Here is a 15,165-nt window from a genome sequence, read left to right as displayed (position 1 = left end):
GGCGGCCGGCGCGGCGCGCTGCGGACGGCGGAGCCGGCGCGGAGCCGCCCGGGAGAACAAAGCGTCAGGAAGGGGAGCTCGGGCCGTGCCGCCCGTTACACGCGCCATGGCAACGGCGCCGGGCGGCGGGAACGGGGGGCGGCGACGGAGAGGACCGTCAACGCAATTGGGGTGGGGATGTGGGAGTAGGAGGGGGTCGATCCGTCGATGTGGGTTTAGTGAAGGTGAAGCGGAAATGACAGCGGGTGGTGAAAGTGGTGAAAACGAGGAGAGGAAAGTGGTTGGAGGAAAAGAAGGGACAGGTTGAGAATGAATTACAAGAGTTGTGAGGCGATCCGAGCATGAATGAAGACGAGGTAAAATTGAATGGAATTCAGGATGAGAAAATTAAAATACAAATGAGAAAGGCTGATTGGAGAAAAATAAATAAAGAAAATGGAGGATGGAAGGGGCAGGAGACAAAAAATTGTGGTGAAAGGATTAGGAAAACGGGAAAAAATTATTTTCCAAAAGTAAAAGAGGAATGTGGATTCAGAGGGATAAGATTGGCAATGCAGTGTGGATACTCCTCCATGACTCGTCGGACCCACACATATTGTGCCCTTCTCTCTCCCCTACTCCCAACCGTCCACGCAGCACTTCCCAAACCCCGCATGCAGAGCCCCGTCCCACACCTCCTGCTGCCTTTACCTTTCACTGCAGCATGAACAATCATTGGCGGCACCACGAAAAGAGGAGTGGCCGTACCGCAGGTTCCAGCACAGTTTCTAGTCGTGCAAACCCGCCAAGGGAAGAGAGCCGAGTTTGATTCGGTCAGCCCAAGCGAGACCGACCAAACACAACCTCGAACCTCAGCCGCTGCCTTGTGGATCAACTTTGGAGCTTATAAACCATTTCATCTGGCCATGAATAACAAAGCTACTGGAGACAGCCAATCCATTGCCTCGCGGCAGAACATAATGCCCACAATTATACATATATTTTATCTCAGGGAAAGAAGGTATAAAAATCCTTTGCATCTGCAAAAAGATAATTCACCACATAAATGAGCTAATATCTTTAATACCATTTAGGCTTTAGGCTACCTAAATGAAGGACAAGTAGAAAAACAAAATGCTAACAGCTTTTTCTTTTCACTACAAGTAGATATGTTTGGATGCATAAATGTGTATGTGTGTGTTTGGTGTGTATATATTGTTGCGAATATGGAATTTGACCTCCATATCCGCTTGTAAATATTCCCCTATCTTCTCCGATACTCCCCAACTCTCCCCTTACCCCATTCCCTAGTCCCATTGTCTGTAAACAACACCCATTAGAGCCGATCTTCCCCTTCATTCCCCCATTAAATGTCGTGCCCAGGTCCCCCGCACCACACGTAGACAATTATAGGACATCTTGCTAGTTATTCTTAATCTATGTCAGTTAAGGACTTGTTTCCATTAATTATGACTCTTCGTTGCACCAGAATGTGATGATATGGCACCAGTAGGAGTTTAGGACCTTCCCATACCTCCCCGCATCTCTTCCCATCATCTCAAGCTCCAACAACAACCACAACAACAGCGGCTTTGCGTCCTCACTCCGGCTCGGTTGGCCGCCATTGAACATGTGCTCGACGGGGTTACCCAGAAGGGGGCTCCCTGTCGGCCCCTCGTCAAGGGCGGAGCCGGTAACCCCCGCACCCAATGAGAAGCCATGGGCCGATGCCATATGGGGCGGAGCTAACGAGCGAGGGCGTGACTCCCCGCCGGATATACGCGGCCCCGCGCCGGACGTGACGTCAGATGCGCCCCGAGCTTGGAAGGACAAGACGCCACCCTCCCGAGCGCTGAGCGACCTCCCCGGCATCTCCACCAAAGTCGCGACCCACGAGCGCTGAGCGACCTCCCCGCATCTGCTGGACACCACCGTACGTGATTCTGTCCCTGAGCCAGGTGCACCTGAGCCATCGACTGCCGCTTTCCTTGCCATCAAATCCCGTGTGAGTCAGCGTTGTCCCGTTTATCTGTGGTCTGTCTAGGGTTAATATAAGGTTGTGTCTAAGTGCCCACCTTCCTATGTTTCCCTCTTGTCCCTGTAATCTAACCTTTTCCGCCTTAATATAACCTCCTCCGGAGGTCTTGAGAACTGAACCCCTGGTGTCGTATTGTGTGATTGTAACCCAGCCGGGTGTCTTCTCTTTCCTATTGAGCCAGCGTAGCGCGATTAGTTAACATTCGGGCACAATCGGGTAACTTGTACGGATACGGCGGCCATCCCGCTCGGCCCACCATACCATCAAAGTCGTATCTGTAACAATTGGTGTCGAGGAGTGAGATTGGACCCGGAGCGCGTTTACGCGCTCGAAATTATAACAGCGAAATTTGATTGTGTTTTACAAAAAAAAAAAAAAAAATAATAAAAACCCGAATTTTGAAAGTCGCGCTATGGCGGATCAAGACAGCTGGGGTCCGGTAGGGGAGAGTGAGGCAGGGTCGGTCCAGGACCAAATTGAGGGACGTGAGGAGAGCGAAGCAGCGAGGGTAGCAGACGCGCAAAATGGCGCCTCGCTGGTCACCGCGCCCGTGACCGTGGCAGCGCCCCTGGTGGATCCGAACCTTTTTATGTTGCAAATGAGGGCCCTTATGGAACGAATAGAGGGCCAAATGGGGGTAATGAGGGACGAAGCGAGGGCTCAGAGTGAGCAAATGGGGGTAATGAGGGACGAAGCGAGGGGTACCAGTGAGGGGTTAGACAATAATTTTGAGGAGTTAGACAAGAAATTTGGGAAGATAGACAATAATTTTGAGGAGTTAGACAAGAAATTTGGGAAGTTAGACAATAATTTTGAGGGGTTAGACAACGGGATAAAAGAGGTGAGAAATGGGTTAATGGGGGTAGAAAACAGAATGGCCGCTCAAGAGAATCAAATGGAAGGGATGCAAAAAGGGTTAGAGGGGTTAGAAAACAGTATGGAAGGCAAATTGAGGGACATGAGGGACCAAGCGGAAAGGGAAGTTAAACAAATGGAGCAGCAGATAGAGGGGGTCAGAATGGGGGTAGAAACCAAACTGGATGCTCACAGGGAGGAAATGGAGCAGATGAGGGTGGCATCTGGGCAGGAGATGCAAGTGATGGGAGAGGAGATCAGAAGAGGAGTGAGTGAGGAGGTCGGAGGAGTGCGCGAGGAGGTGAGGCACTGTGAGGAGCACATGGAAAAGGAGGTGAGAAAGGCGACTGTAAAGTTACAAGGGGGCATAGAGGACCTGACGCAGGAGGTGGAGCAGCTGACGGTGGGACAGACGGAGTTAGTGGAGCAGGTTCAAAGGAACACTGCGGTATTAGGAGGTTTAAAGGCGACACAGAAAGAACTAAAAGATGACTTGGTAGCGACGAAGAGGGAATGTCAGATGGTACGTGAGGGACTGACAACGAGGTTGGACGAGGTGATAGAGGTAATGGAGACGAAGGACCGGCAGGTGAGGACGCACATGGAAACGGTCAAGGTAGCCTTAGAGGATGAGCTTGAGGATACGTACCGGGGAATAAAAGAGGTGAAGCAGAAATTAGAAGAAGTGGAAGAAGGGATGAGCGAAATTAAGAAGCGACGGAGAGGGGATAACAAAGAGATAAAAGAGGAGATAAAAGAATTGGTCCAAAGTCTGTGTTTGGATCGTGATGATGTGCTCATTAACCGGATGAGGGATTCGCAGGTGATGGAGGAGAAGCGAAGAGGAAGAGGACCCGGTGTAAGTGGTGACCAATATGGTCGTGCGTATGATGCGCCAGGGGATTTAAGGAGTTTGGGGGTCGAGATGGACCCGGGTGTTCGTGAGAGGCCGTTGGTGAAGTGTGCGACAGGTCTGGTGTGCGAAAGAGGAGGTGTGCGAGAAAGTCCGACTCTGGGGTGTGTGAGGAAAAAGTGCGTGCCAAGGAGTGAGTGTGCTGGCGAGAGTGAGTCGGTCGTAGCGCGTGTGCGAGGGAGCACATGGAAGCGTGGTGTGGTGAGTGTTACAGAGGGTGTGACGGGAGAGTGTGCGCAGGAGTGTGCGCGAGAAAGGTGTGTGACGGACAGGTGCATGAGGAAAGAGTGCGCTGTCAGAAGTAAGGAAGAGTGTCCACCTGTGGTGAGTGTTACAGAGGGTGTAACGGGAGAGTGTGCGCGAGAAAGGTGTGTGACCGACAGGTGCATGAGGAAAGAGTGCGCTGTCAGAAGTAAGGAAGAGTGTCCACCTGTGGTGAGTGTTACAGAGGGTGTAACGGGAGAGTGTGCGCGAGAAAGGTGTGTGACGGACAGGTGCATGGAGAAAGAGTGTGCTGTCAAGAGTAAGGGTGAGTGCGTTGTCACGAGTGGAGGTGAAAGTAGTGAGAGTGACATGGAGCGTGAGTTAGTTGTGACAGGTGAGCGAGGATGTACACCTGGGATGGAAGGATGCACACCTGGAATGGTAGAGCGTGAGTGGGAATGCACGCTGGAGTTGGTGGTGAGGCACATGGTTGGGTGTGCGAATGAGGGCACACCTGTGATTGTCACAGAGGAGGTGACCGAGGAGGGGGCGCGAAGCGGTGTATTGGTGAGGTGTGCGAGCAACGAATGTGTGCCAAAGTGTTCGGTGGTCAGGTGTGTGACCAAGGCTGTGAGTGGAATGGGTGTGCCTGGGTGTGTAAGGAACGGTACGAGGAGCATGGAAACGGCTGGATGTGTGAGCAAGGAACGGGCTGCGGGGTGTAAGCATGCAGGTGAAGCATCGACGTTACACGGGTTAAAGGTCAGGTCGACTTTTAGCCGAAGCGGGTCCTCGGTGCGTGCCGGGCTTCGCGTGCCGCGAGAACCAGCGGGGATCCGAGCCACGGCGGGTTCGAAAGAACCGCCGTGCGCGACCCACGCTGGGCCTCGCTTTGAACGGCCGCGTCCAGGCTCCACTAGGCGGAGCTGGCAGCCCGATAGAAAGGGTCGTCATGGCGACCACTTTTTGGTGAGACGTGCCGGCAGGTCGAGATCGGGGCATTGGATGGCTCCACGCCGAGGTGATGCGTGGGATCTCGGCCCGGGTAAGCCCCCGTCCCTGCACCGAATGCGGGACGCATCCAGCCGCTGGCACGAAACAACCAGCACCCATTGCTTGGCTTTACGAAGCCGGGCTTTGGACAGGAATTGGCGCACCGAGAGGTATTAGTGAGTCGACTGGGTGATGAGGTTAGTGTTTTGGACCCAAAATTAGAGAAAAACAAAATTTGATGATTGGCAAGGGATTGGCAGTAGTGATTGGCAGATGATGGGCAGTGATTGGCAAATTTTTGATTTGTTGAAATTTGATGTGCAAAATTGGTAGTGAGAGACCCCCGATGTGGGGGGATGGCAAATCCACCATCCTTCCCATGTGGGGCAAATGCGCAATAGCTTATGGGGTGTATGGCAGTGAAAACTAGCCCGGGTGGGTTAGGTTATATTGATAGGGATCTAGCGAAGATGACAGTAGGTAACGTTAAGATTAGTTAGTGACTGATACCTGTAGTGGGGACGCAGGTAGATTAGTGTGGATGATAATGACGAGGGAGCGCAATAGTTAAAAGGGACGACTGGGAAGCGCAAGTTTCAGAAGGGAGTAGTTAGCTGAGATGATGCTGTGTGTGTGAGGATTGAACAGGTGTGATTGCACAGGTGTGCAACTGGACAGGTGTGTGGAGCAGTGTATGAGTAGTGAGTGAGTGGATCAGCGCGAATGCGCTTGGGGAGAGAAGGGTGCAGGTGGCACCAGGTGTGAGAGCACAGGTGTGCAGGTACAGGTGTGTGGAGAGAGTTGGAGTGAGTGGTACGGAGTGGTGTGCATGGTGCGAAGGTGTGAATGGGGGAAGAGTGGACCCCTTTCACGAGTACCCGGGGCGGGTAGTGTAAGTGTTAGGTAGAGGGTGCAGGTAAATTGTGGTTGGATATTGGCATTTGTGGTGCGGTTGCAGAATGGTGTTGTGAATGGGTGCATTAGTGTTGTGGAAATGGCTGGGCGTGTAGCCTGTTAGTGTGTGTAGTTGGTTTGGGCACTCCACCACTGTGAGGATGTCGGCCAGGTGAGGCCGCAGGTGGGCTCTGGGAGCCGGTAGAGTTGTGGATGGGGCCCGAGGATCCGGAGGATGGACCCGGGTAGCCCAGTGCCAGAGAGGGCACGGAGTGGGGAGAGCGCCAGAGGGCCTTCCCCAGGTAGATAGGTTAGGGTAAGGAGCAGGTAAGCTCGGAGGCAACTACAGTGGTGGAGGTGTGCAGGTGGGTAGACCCACTGGGAGAGGTACACGCCACAGCCCAGAAATTGTACGAGGGCACCGGGAGATGAATCGGGGGAGTGAGACCCCAAATTGAAAAGCACCACAGTTTGGCCAATGGGAATTGGTTTTTAGAACCCATAGTGTAAGAGGGCCAATGGTTTGGCCGGAGAAAGACCCCGGGTAGTGTAAAGTTGTTAAAGTCATTTAGGAGATAGTTAGGATTGATGAACCTGTCGCACCATACGCAGCCACTTACCTGTGGTGATGATGATGACTCCACACCTGTGTTTTCTTTGTTTGTGTTGCAGAAATGAGAATTGCTGTTGGATTTGTGAGACGCATCACGACGTGGATGAGACATTGGGGTGATTCCATCTCTCCCTCCCTAGGAGGGACTGATGATGAATTGGTGATGGCAAATTTTGATGTTGAGTTGAAAATGGCAAATTTTGATGGGAGTTGAAAATGGCAAATTTGATTGGTTAGGAGGGAGAGAAGACGAATTTGGTATGTGGGAGGAACGGGGAAGACAGTAGGGATGTTTGTGGATTTGTAAAGTAGATGTTTATGGGTAGTGTTGTGTTTTGTTGATACAGTAAGGGGTAAGGGAGGGGCCATGTAGGTTACCTGGTGGGGGGGGCGTACGGTAGGAACGTACCTGTCTCACCTGGTTCCCATGTGCCCCCAGTGTGCATCACCTTGCATTGCGTGCACTTTTGCGCCCTTACCACCTTGCTCACTTGTCTTGTTTTTGTCTCCCACCTCCGAGGATCTGGCTTTGGGGTAGAGAGAGAGGAGAGAGAGGTGCTGGCGACGCAGTTGTGGGCCTGCACTTTCGCTGCTTGTTGCCTGGATCGATACACCATATGGACCGCAATGTTGGTGGCCACCCACAATGGACCGTAGTTCTTTTGCGGCCAAGCACCACCCGGGGATGGACCTATGGGTCAACGGGGCACCTATGCCATACAGGTGAACCACTAATAATTAACACCAAGTGCACCACAAGAAGAGCAAGAGACACCTGCAGGGTTAGGGGTTGTCGAATTTATTTTTATTCCAATGAACAATGGTGACTGCACCGATTGGTGGTGGGGTGGTGCTTTTGATGCGCGGGAAGGGTGCTCTGCACGTTATTAAAGGCCGTCGGCCACAGAGCACTCGTGGGTTGGTGTATCGATGTTGGCAAGCGCGCTCTCTCTATGCATAACATCTGCATGTGTTCCTCCAAAGACAGGTCCTGGATCGTAGTGTAGATATCAGCGTAGTCTTGTAAATAATGCTCCCTACCGGCTGTATGTTTAGTTTGAGAATTCTTTCCGGATTCGGTTATCCTGTGGGTGTGTTTCTGTGAGGAGAAGGGTGCAACGTCGCAGGGGGACATATTTACTCATTTGTGAATATCTGTAAAACTGTCGCACTCAGGGTAGAGTTAATAGTAGAGGGAACTACATTGCGTGCCACACTAAAGTAGGTAAAAATTTATCGGGTCGGGACGCCCCGAGGGTAGAGAAGGGTGCAATGTTGCGAATATGGAATTTGACCTCCATATCCGCTTGTAAATATTCCCCTATCTTCTCCGATACTCCCCAACTCTCCCCTTACCCCATTCCCTAGTCCCATTGTCTGTAAACAACACCCATTAGAGCCGATCTTCCCCTTCATTCCCCCATTAAATGTCGTGCCCAGGTCCCCCGCACCACACGTAGACAATTATAGGACATCTTGCTAGTTATTCTTAATCTATGTCAGTTAAGGACTTGTTTCCATTAATTATGACTCTTCGTTGCACCAGAATGTGATGATATGGCACCAGTAGGAGTTTAGGACCTTCCCATACCTCCCCGCATCTCTTCCCATCATCTCAAGCTCCAACAACAACCACAACAACAGCGGCTTTGCGTCCTCACTCCGGCTCGGTTGGCCGCCATTGAACATGTGCTCGACGGGGTTACCCAGAAGGGGGCTCCCTGTCGGCCCCTCGTCAAGGGCGGAGCCGGTAACCCCCGCACCCAATGAGAAGCCATGGGCCGATGCCATATGGGGCGGAGCTAACGAGCGAGGGCGTGACTCCCCGCCGGATATACGCGGCCCCGCGCCGGACGTGACGTCAGATGCGCCCCGAGCTTGGAAGGACAAGACGCCACCCTCCCGAGCGCTGAGCGACCTCCCCGGCATCTCCACCAAAGTCGCGACCCACGAGCGCTGAGCGACCTCCCCGCATCTGCTGGACACCACCGTACGTGATTCTGTCCCTGAGCCAGGTGCACCTGAGCCATCGACTGCCGCTTTCCTTGCCATCAAATCCCGTGTGAGTCAGCGTTGTCCCGTTTATCTGTGGTCTGTCTAGGGTTAATATAAGGTTGTGTCTAAGTGCCCACCTTCCTATGTTTCCCTCTTGTCCCTGTAATCTAACCTTTTCCGCCTTAATATAACCTCCTCCGGAGGTCTTGAGAACTGAACCCCTGGTGTCGTATTGTGTGATTGTAACCCAGCCGGGTGTCTTCTCTTTCCTATTGAGCCAGCGTAGCGCGATTAGTTAACATTCGGGCACAATCGGGTAACTTGTACGGATACGGCGGCCATCCCGCTCGGCCCACCATACCATCAAAGTCGTATCTGTAACAATATGTTTATATATAGTGTATATATATATATATAACCACTCATTTTTGCATTTTCAGATGCATAGGGCTGCCAAAGCAATTTCTAGGCCATTGGGCACAATCCTGGATAGGTCACAACTCCGACGCAGGACACTTAAAAAATGGCTCAATCATCCCAGTAAGCTGAACTCGGAAATCATTCCATTAAGCTGAACTCGTGGGCCACTCATTTTGCTGACCTCGAAGGGATGACAGGCTGAGTCACCCCCACCTGGTGTTAATTCAACGACATGACAGGGGCTTGAACTCAGGACCTTATGATTTTAAGCCAGCCACCTTAATATATATATTTATATATATTGTTGAGGTTTTGAGATTGTACATATAACATCATTAAAGGTTAAAGGTTTGCCCCCCATAGTTAGTCCACAAGCAACACGTTGGCCCACTTAGAGTATTAGTTATGTCATAGTATGTGTAAGAGTAGGCCATTTCCCTAGTAATATCTGCGTTGTGTAAAGAAATTAGCTTAGGTCCTTTTCATTTTGCGGCCACCCTTCGTTTTCATCTATGGGCAAACTCGATCCTGCGCCCCATTTGGCATCCCTCAAGTTTGTTACGCTTTGGCTACCAGCAGCGTTCGCTGCCCTTGGTTTTGCTCGAAACTAGTCGGGGACCACGAGGTAGGCCTAAGAAGAGGGAGGAGCGCGGGGGTCGAGGTGTGGCCGTGTCAAGCAACGCGTCAGAAGGCGGTGACGGTAAGAGCAACAGCCAACCAGGGCTGAGAGGGCATGGCATGATAGGGCGTGGTAAAGAGCGTCTAGTAAGTTCCAGAGGGTTCGCTGGCCAGGGCTATATAAGCCTTTGCACAAAGCCCTTGAAAGGACTTACAGGACTCGTGCGACAGGACTTGATGAGGACTCGCATGCATATGGAGTTGAGAAGGGAGAGGCGCTTGTGAGAACTGTATTGAGAGGGCTGAAGCCAAGCACTTGTTGGAGCACTCACGAGGACGGCGTGCACACGACAGTTCCAAGAGCCCTTGATTGAGAAGCGCATATTGAACAATTCGTTTATTACATACGCGGCCGCAGCCGCAAGTGTAACCGCCAAAGTCAGTCCTACCGTTCGCCCTGTAATAATCCTGTGCGTGAAAACGACACGTGGAGAGCTCCTGCCGTCTTTATCCATCTTCTTCGCGGTGCGAGTTGGGGACCGGAGGAAGAGCTGCCCGGACGCCATTCCTGGACGTGCTACCCTGTTCATCTGCAATCCCCGTGTGAGTGTCTGTGTGTGAACGGGCCCATTTGTCTTGGGATAAGTTAAGACTGTTTAAGGCTGCACTGTGTTTTCTTCCTCTTCTTCTTGTTGTACAAAGTGTAAATAAATCGTGTTACTCCTTTCTTCCAAATTCGACCGTTTCAGTGATTTCCTCCATTGGGTAAGCGTGGCACGATTATGAACCGCTTGGATCGGGTTTAGTCATTGATAACGGCTCGGGTCACGGGTTCGCTACCGCTCGGCGTTTCCACCAACACCCGTGATTCGGGCGGGGCGTATTTCCTCGTTTCTGGGCAGCGTTAGTACTTAGGTAATAGCGAATTCTTAGTCCTAAAACCCTATTTAACGCTGTCCGGGAAGGACGTCATAGGTCCCGGGTCCCGTCGGCTAGTCAAAGACAAGGGGACTAATCCCCCCTTGGTAAGGGGAAAAGGCCGGCGCTGAGATCCGCAACAATATATATATATATATATATATATATATATATATATATATTATATATATATATATATATATATATATATATATTATATATATATATATATATATATATATATATATATATATATATATATATACATATATATATATATATATATATATATACATATATATATATATACATATATATATATATATATACATATATATATATATATATATATATATATATATATATATATATACATATATATATATATATATATATATATACATATATATATATATATATATATACATATATATATATATATATATATATATATATATATATATATATATATATATATATATATATATATATATATATATATATATATACATACATATATATATATATATATATATATATATATATATATATATATACATATATATATATATATATATATATATATATATATATATATATATATATATATATATATATATATATATATATATCTGTGCAGCGTCTGTCCTGTCCTGCGTTGTCCTGCGTTGTGTTGGCTTGTCACTGAACTACTTTCTCAAACTTTAGTGAAATCGTACCAAACTTCTGGTATGCACATATCTCTCCCGTCGGTATGTCCTAAGGGTATTTGTTTTGAAAAATTTTCCAATGTTTTTTTTTGGAATATTTTTGGGGAATTTTTTTTTTCAACTTCATTTGTTTATAAAATGTGATATCACGTATATTACAAATACATTTGTGCAAAATAATTGTTTGAATTATGATTGGTTTAAACCATGACAAAACGGCAACTCGCGTACAGTCATTTATCTATATATCTACACATCTGGGCAGTGTCTGTGTTGTCACTTAACGACTCCCTCAAGCTTTTGTTTCCGTAGTTGTGAAGTGTTTTTAATAACGTGGTGGTGAGGTATTTTGAATTATGTGGTGGTGATGTGTTTTTATTATGTGTTTTATGGCTGTGAGGTGTTTTCAATTTCGTGGTGGTGAGGTGTTTTCAATTTTGTGGCAGTGAGGTGTTTTTATTACGTGTTTTATGGCTGTGAGGTGTTTTTAATTTCGTGGTGGTGAGGTGTTTTCAATTTCGTGGTGGTGAGGTGTTTTTAATTTCGTGGCTGTGAGGTGTTTTTATTACGTGTTTTATGGCTGTGAGGTTTTTTCAATTTCGTGGTGGTGAAGTGTTTTCAATTTCGTGGTGGTTCGGTGTTTTCAATTTTGTGGCTGTGAGGTGTTTTTATTACGTGTTTTATGGCTGTGAGGTGTTTTCAATTTCGTGGCTGTGAGGTGTTTTCAATTTTGTGGCTGTGAGGTGTTTTTAATTTCGTGGTGGTGAGGTGTTTTCAATTTCGTGGTGGTGAGGTGTTTTCAATTTCGTGGTGGTGAGGTGTTTTTAATTTTGTGGCTGTGAGGTGTTTTTATTACGTGTTTTATGGCTGTGAAGTGTTTTCAATTTCGTGGTGGTGAGGTGTTTTGAATTACGTGGTGGTGAGGTTTTTTGAATTACGTGGTGGTGAGGTGTAATCGTCCCAAACTTCCAGTCTGCACCTACCTCTCCCCTATGTATGTGCTGAGGGGTTCTTTCTTGAAAAAAAAAACATTTAACCTAAATCTTCAACCTAAATTGCCTATAAAAATGTAATATCACAAACACTACAAATACATTTGTGCAAAATACTTGTTTGTATTATGATTGGTGTAAATCATGACAACACAGCAACTCAGGTGTAGTCATTATCCTCAGCTAAAATAAGCCCATTCCTCAGTAACGACGCTTGGTGAGGCGAGCGAAGCTAGCCGAGCCAAGCTAGTATAATTATATATTTTCACAATCGTGGCCAAAAATAAAATATTGGCACCCTTGCAGTTTTTTCAAATAACTCACTACTTTCTCCAAAAATAAGTTGAAATTGACAAAAGTATTTGGTCTCCACACTTCTTTATTTCACTGTTAATATTACAGACCTTAATATATCCTTTCAAATCAAAAAATAAAAACAAATGGCATTGACAAAATTATTCACACCATACACTTAATATTTGGTAGCAAAGCCTTTGAACAAAATGGATTAAATTTAAAATTGGATTAAATTCCTTAAAATTAGAATTTAAAATGGATTTAATTGAGACAAGTCAGGAGAAGACGATGGTTCACGAGCGAGCGGTATTCAATGACAAAGGACGGACTATAACCGAAACAGGCCTGGACAGGCCAGGCCCGGAAATGTCAAAACGAAGGTTACTGACCTTGAAATGAGATAGAAAAGAATGTATAATCAGTTATGAGGTTAGTTAGCTACACAATACCGAAAATTCGGTGAAAAATTAAATGAAAAAAAATGAAAAAAAGAAAAAAAAATGAAAAATGAAAAATCGAGCTCCGTGGGGCGAGACAAATGACATTGGCGTAACCAAATATCGAAGCCCCTGACAGATTCCACCAAACCCCTCGGGGAAGATGTAGCTTGAACTCAATTACCCCCTAAAAAGACATCTTTTTCGGGCGTGGCTCCGCCCACAATGGGCGCAATACGCCCACTCTAGGCAGGACACAACTAGATCATGATATCAACCTCCCACTCAAGTTTCATCAAGATCAGATGATATCATCGGGTAGTTATGCTGCGGACAGACAGACACACACACACACACAGACAGACCCACACACAGACACACACACAGACAGACGCACACACATGACGAATATAGTGGTCACTTGATAACTCGTGAACCAATTTATTTGTCATTGGTCTACACAAAATACCCCATAATGTCAAAGTGTAATTTGTTTTTAGAAATCTTTACAAAACAATTAAAAATGCAATACAGAAATATATAATTTAAATAAGTATTCAACTCCTTGAGTCAATACTTTGTTTAAGCGCCTTTGGCAGCGATTACAGTTTCAAGTCTTCTTGTGCATGTCTGTATCAGATTTGCACATCTGGATTTGGGGAATTTCTTCCATTCCTCCTTGCATATTTGCTCAGAACCTTTGTTTTGATTCAGAACTTAATATATCCTTTTAAATCAGAAAATTTATAAAATTTAGAAAATCAGATTTAGAAATGGCAATGACAAAATTATGACACCCTCGACTTAATATTTGGTAGCACAGCCTTTGGACAAAATAACTGCAGTCAAGCACTTTCTACAGCCATGAATGAGCCTCCTCCACCTCTATACTGGCAGTTTGGCCCACTCTTCTTGTGCAATCTGCTCCAGTTCTCCCAGATTTGAAGGGTGCCTTCTCGCAACTGTTTTCAGATCTCCCCACAAGTGTTCAATGGGATTTATATCTGGACTCATTGCTGACCATTTCAGAACAGTCCAACATTTTGTTTTGAACCATTCCTGGGTGCTTTTTGAAATGTGTTTGGGGTCATTTTCCTGTTGCAAGACCCATGACCTTCAACGGAGACCCAGCTTTCTGACACTAGGTTGAACATTGCGCTCAAAATGCCTTGGCAATCTCCTGATTTCATGATGCCATGCACACATTCAAGGCACCCAGTGCCAGAGGCAGCATAGCAGCCCCAAAACATCACTGCACCTCCTCCATGTTTGACTGCAGGGAAGGTTTTCTTTTCTTTGAAGGCTTCATTTTGTTATCTGTAAACATAGTGATGATGTGCTTTACCAAAAAGCTCACATTTGGTCTCATCTGTCCACAGGACATTCTCCCAGAAGGATTTTGGCTTGTTCAGGTGTGTTTTGGAAACTCCAGTCGGGCTTTCTCAGCAGTGGGGTCCTTCTGGGTCTCCTACCATAGAACCCCCTTTCATTGAGATGGAGATGGATGGTGTGTCTGAAGGTCAGCTTGAATCTGCTTGGCAGTTGATCGAGGTGCTTTCTCCACCATTCGAACAATCCTTCACTGCAATCTTCGATAAAGTTTTCTCTTACGGCCACATCCAGGGAGGTTGGCTACAGTGCCATGGGCCTTAAACTTCCTGATAACATTGCGTACGGTGGACACAGGAACATCAAGATCTCTGAGGTTGGACTTGTAGCCATGATTGTGCATTACTTGGCTATAATCTTGTGTCTGACCTCCTCAGACAATTCTCTGGTTTTCTTTCTTTTCTCCATTGCGGTACACATAGTGACAAAAAATATCAGAATGACTCCTTTTCTCCATTCAAACTGGTTGAATGAGTGATTTCTATAGTGCAGGCACCTGCATCTCACCACAGGTGAGTTCAATTCCAAAGTAAAGGAGAATCACCTGCTTGAAATCTAATTATTTCTAACAACCTCTAAAAGGTGCCAATAATATTGTCCGGGCCATTTTTGGATTTTTGTGTCGAATAAGCGAAGATCTCCTAATTTTTCAGATTTTTTTCTTTTGTTCCACGGCAAAGCAAAGAAATACATATGTGGATACCAAAAGATATATTAATTTCAACAATTTTCTGGAAGAAATGGTGCTTTATTTGAAAAAGGTGCAAGGGTGCCAATATTTAGGCCATGACTATATATATATATATATATACTAGCTTGGCTTCGTTGCAGAGGAACTGACTTTTAGCTGAGGATAATGACTGTACCTGAGTTGCTGTGTGATCATGATTGACACCAATC

The 15,165-nt window shown here is 46.9% G+C and overlaps 1 protein-coding gene across 12 annotated transcripts in view; it reads right to left on the bottom strand.

Annotated features, from left to right (window-relative positions):
* The window catches only part of LOC137422340 (tight junction protein ZO-1), a 633,827-nt gene extending 633,699 nt beyond the window's left edge, over nucleotides 1-128 (bottom strand). For all 12 annotated transcript variants that reach the window (XM_078771176.1, XM_078771169.1, XM_078771173.1 and 9 more), the window contains exon 1: nucleotides 1-128. This exon is cut by the window's left edge. The gene's annotated coding sequence lies outside the window, so the exon portion shown is untranslated.
* Between the last annotated feature and the right edge of the window lie 15,037 nt (nucleotides 129-15,165).

This window comes from Myxine glutinosa, chromosome 2, assembly GCF_964187855.1.
Source record: "Myxine glutinosa chromosome 2, kmMyxGlut1.1, whole genome shotgun sequence".
NCBI lineage: Eukaryota > Metazoa > Chordata > Myxini > Myxiniformes > Myxinidae > Myxine > Myxine glutinosa.
This window is presented reverse-complemented; position numbering and strand designations above follow the sequence as displayed.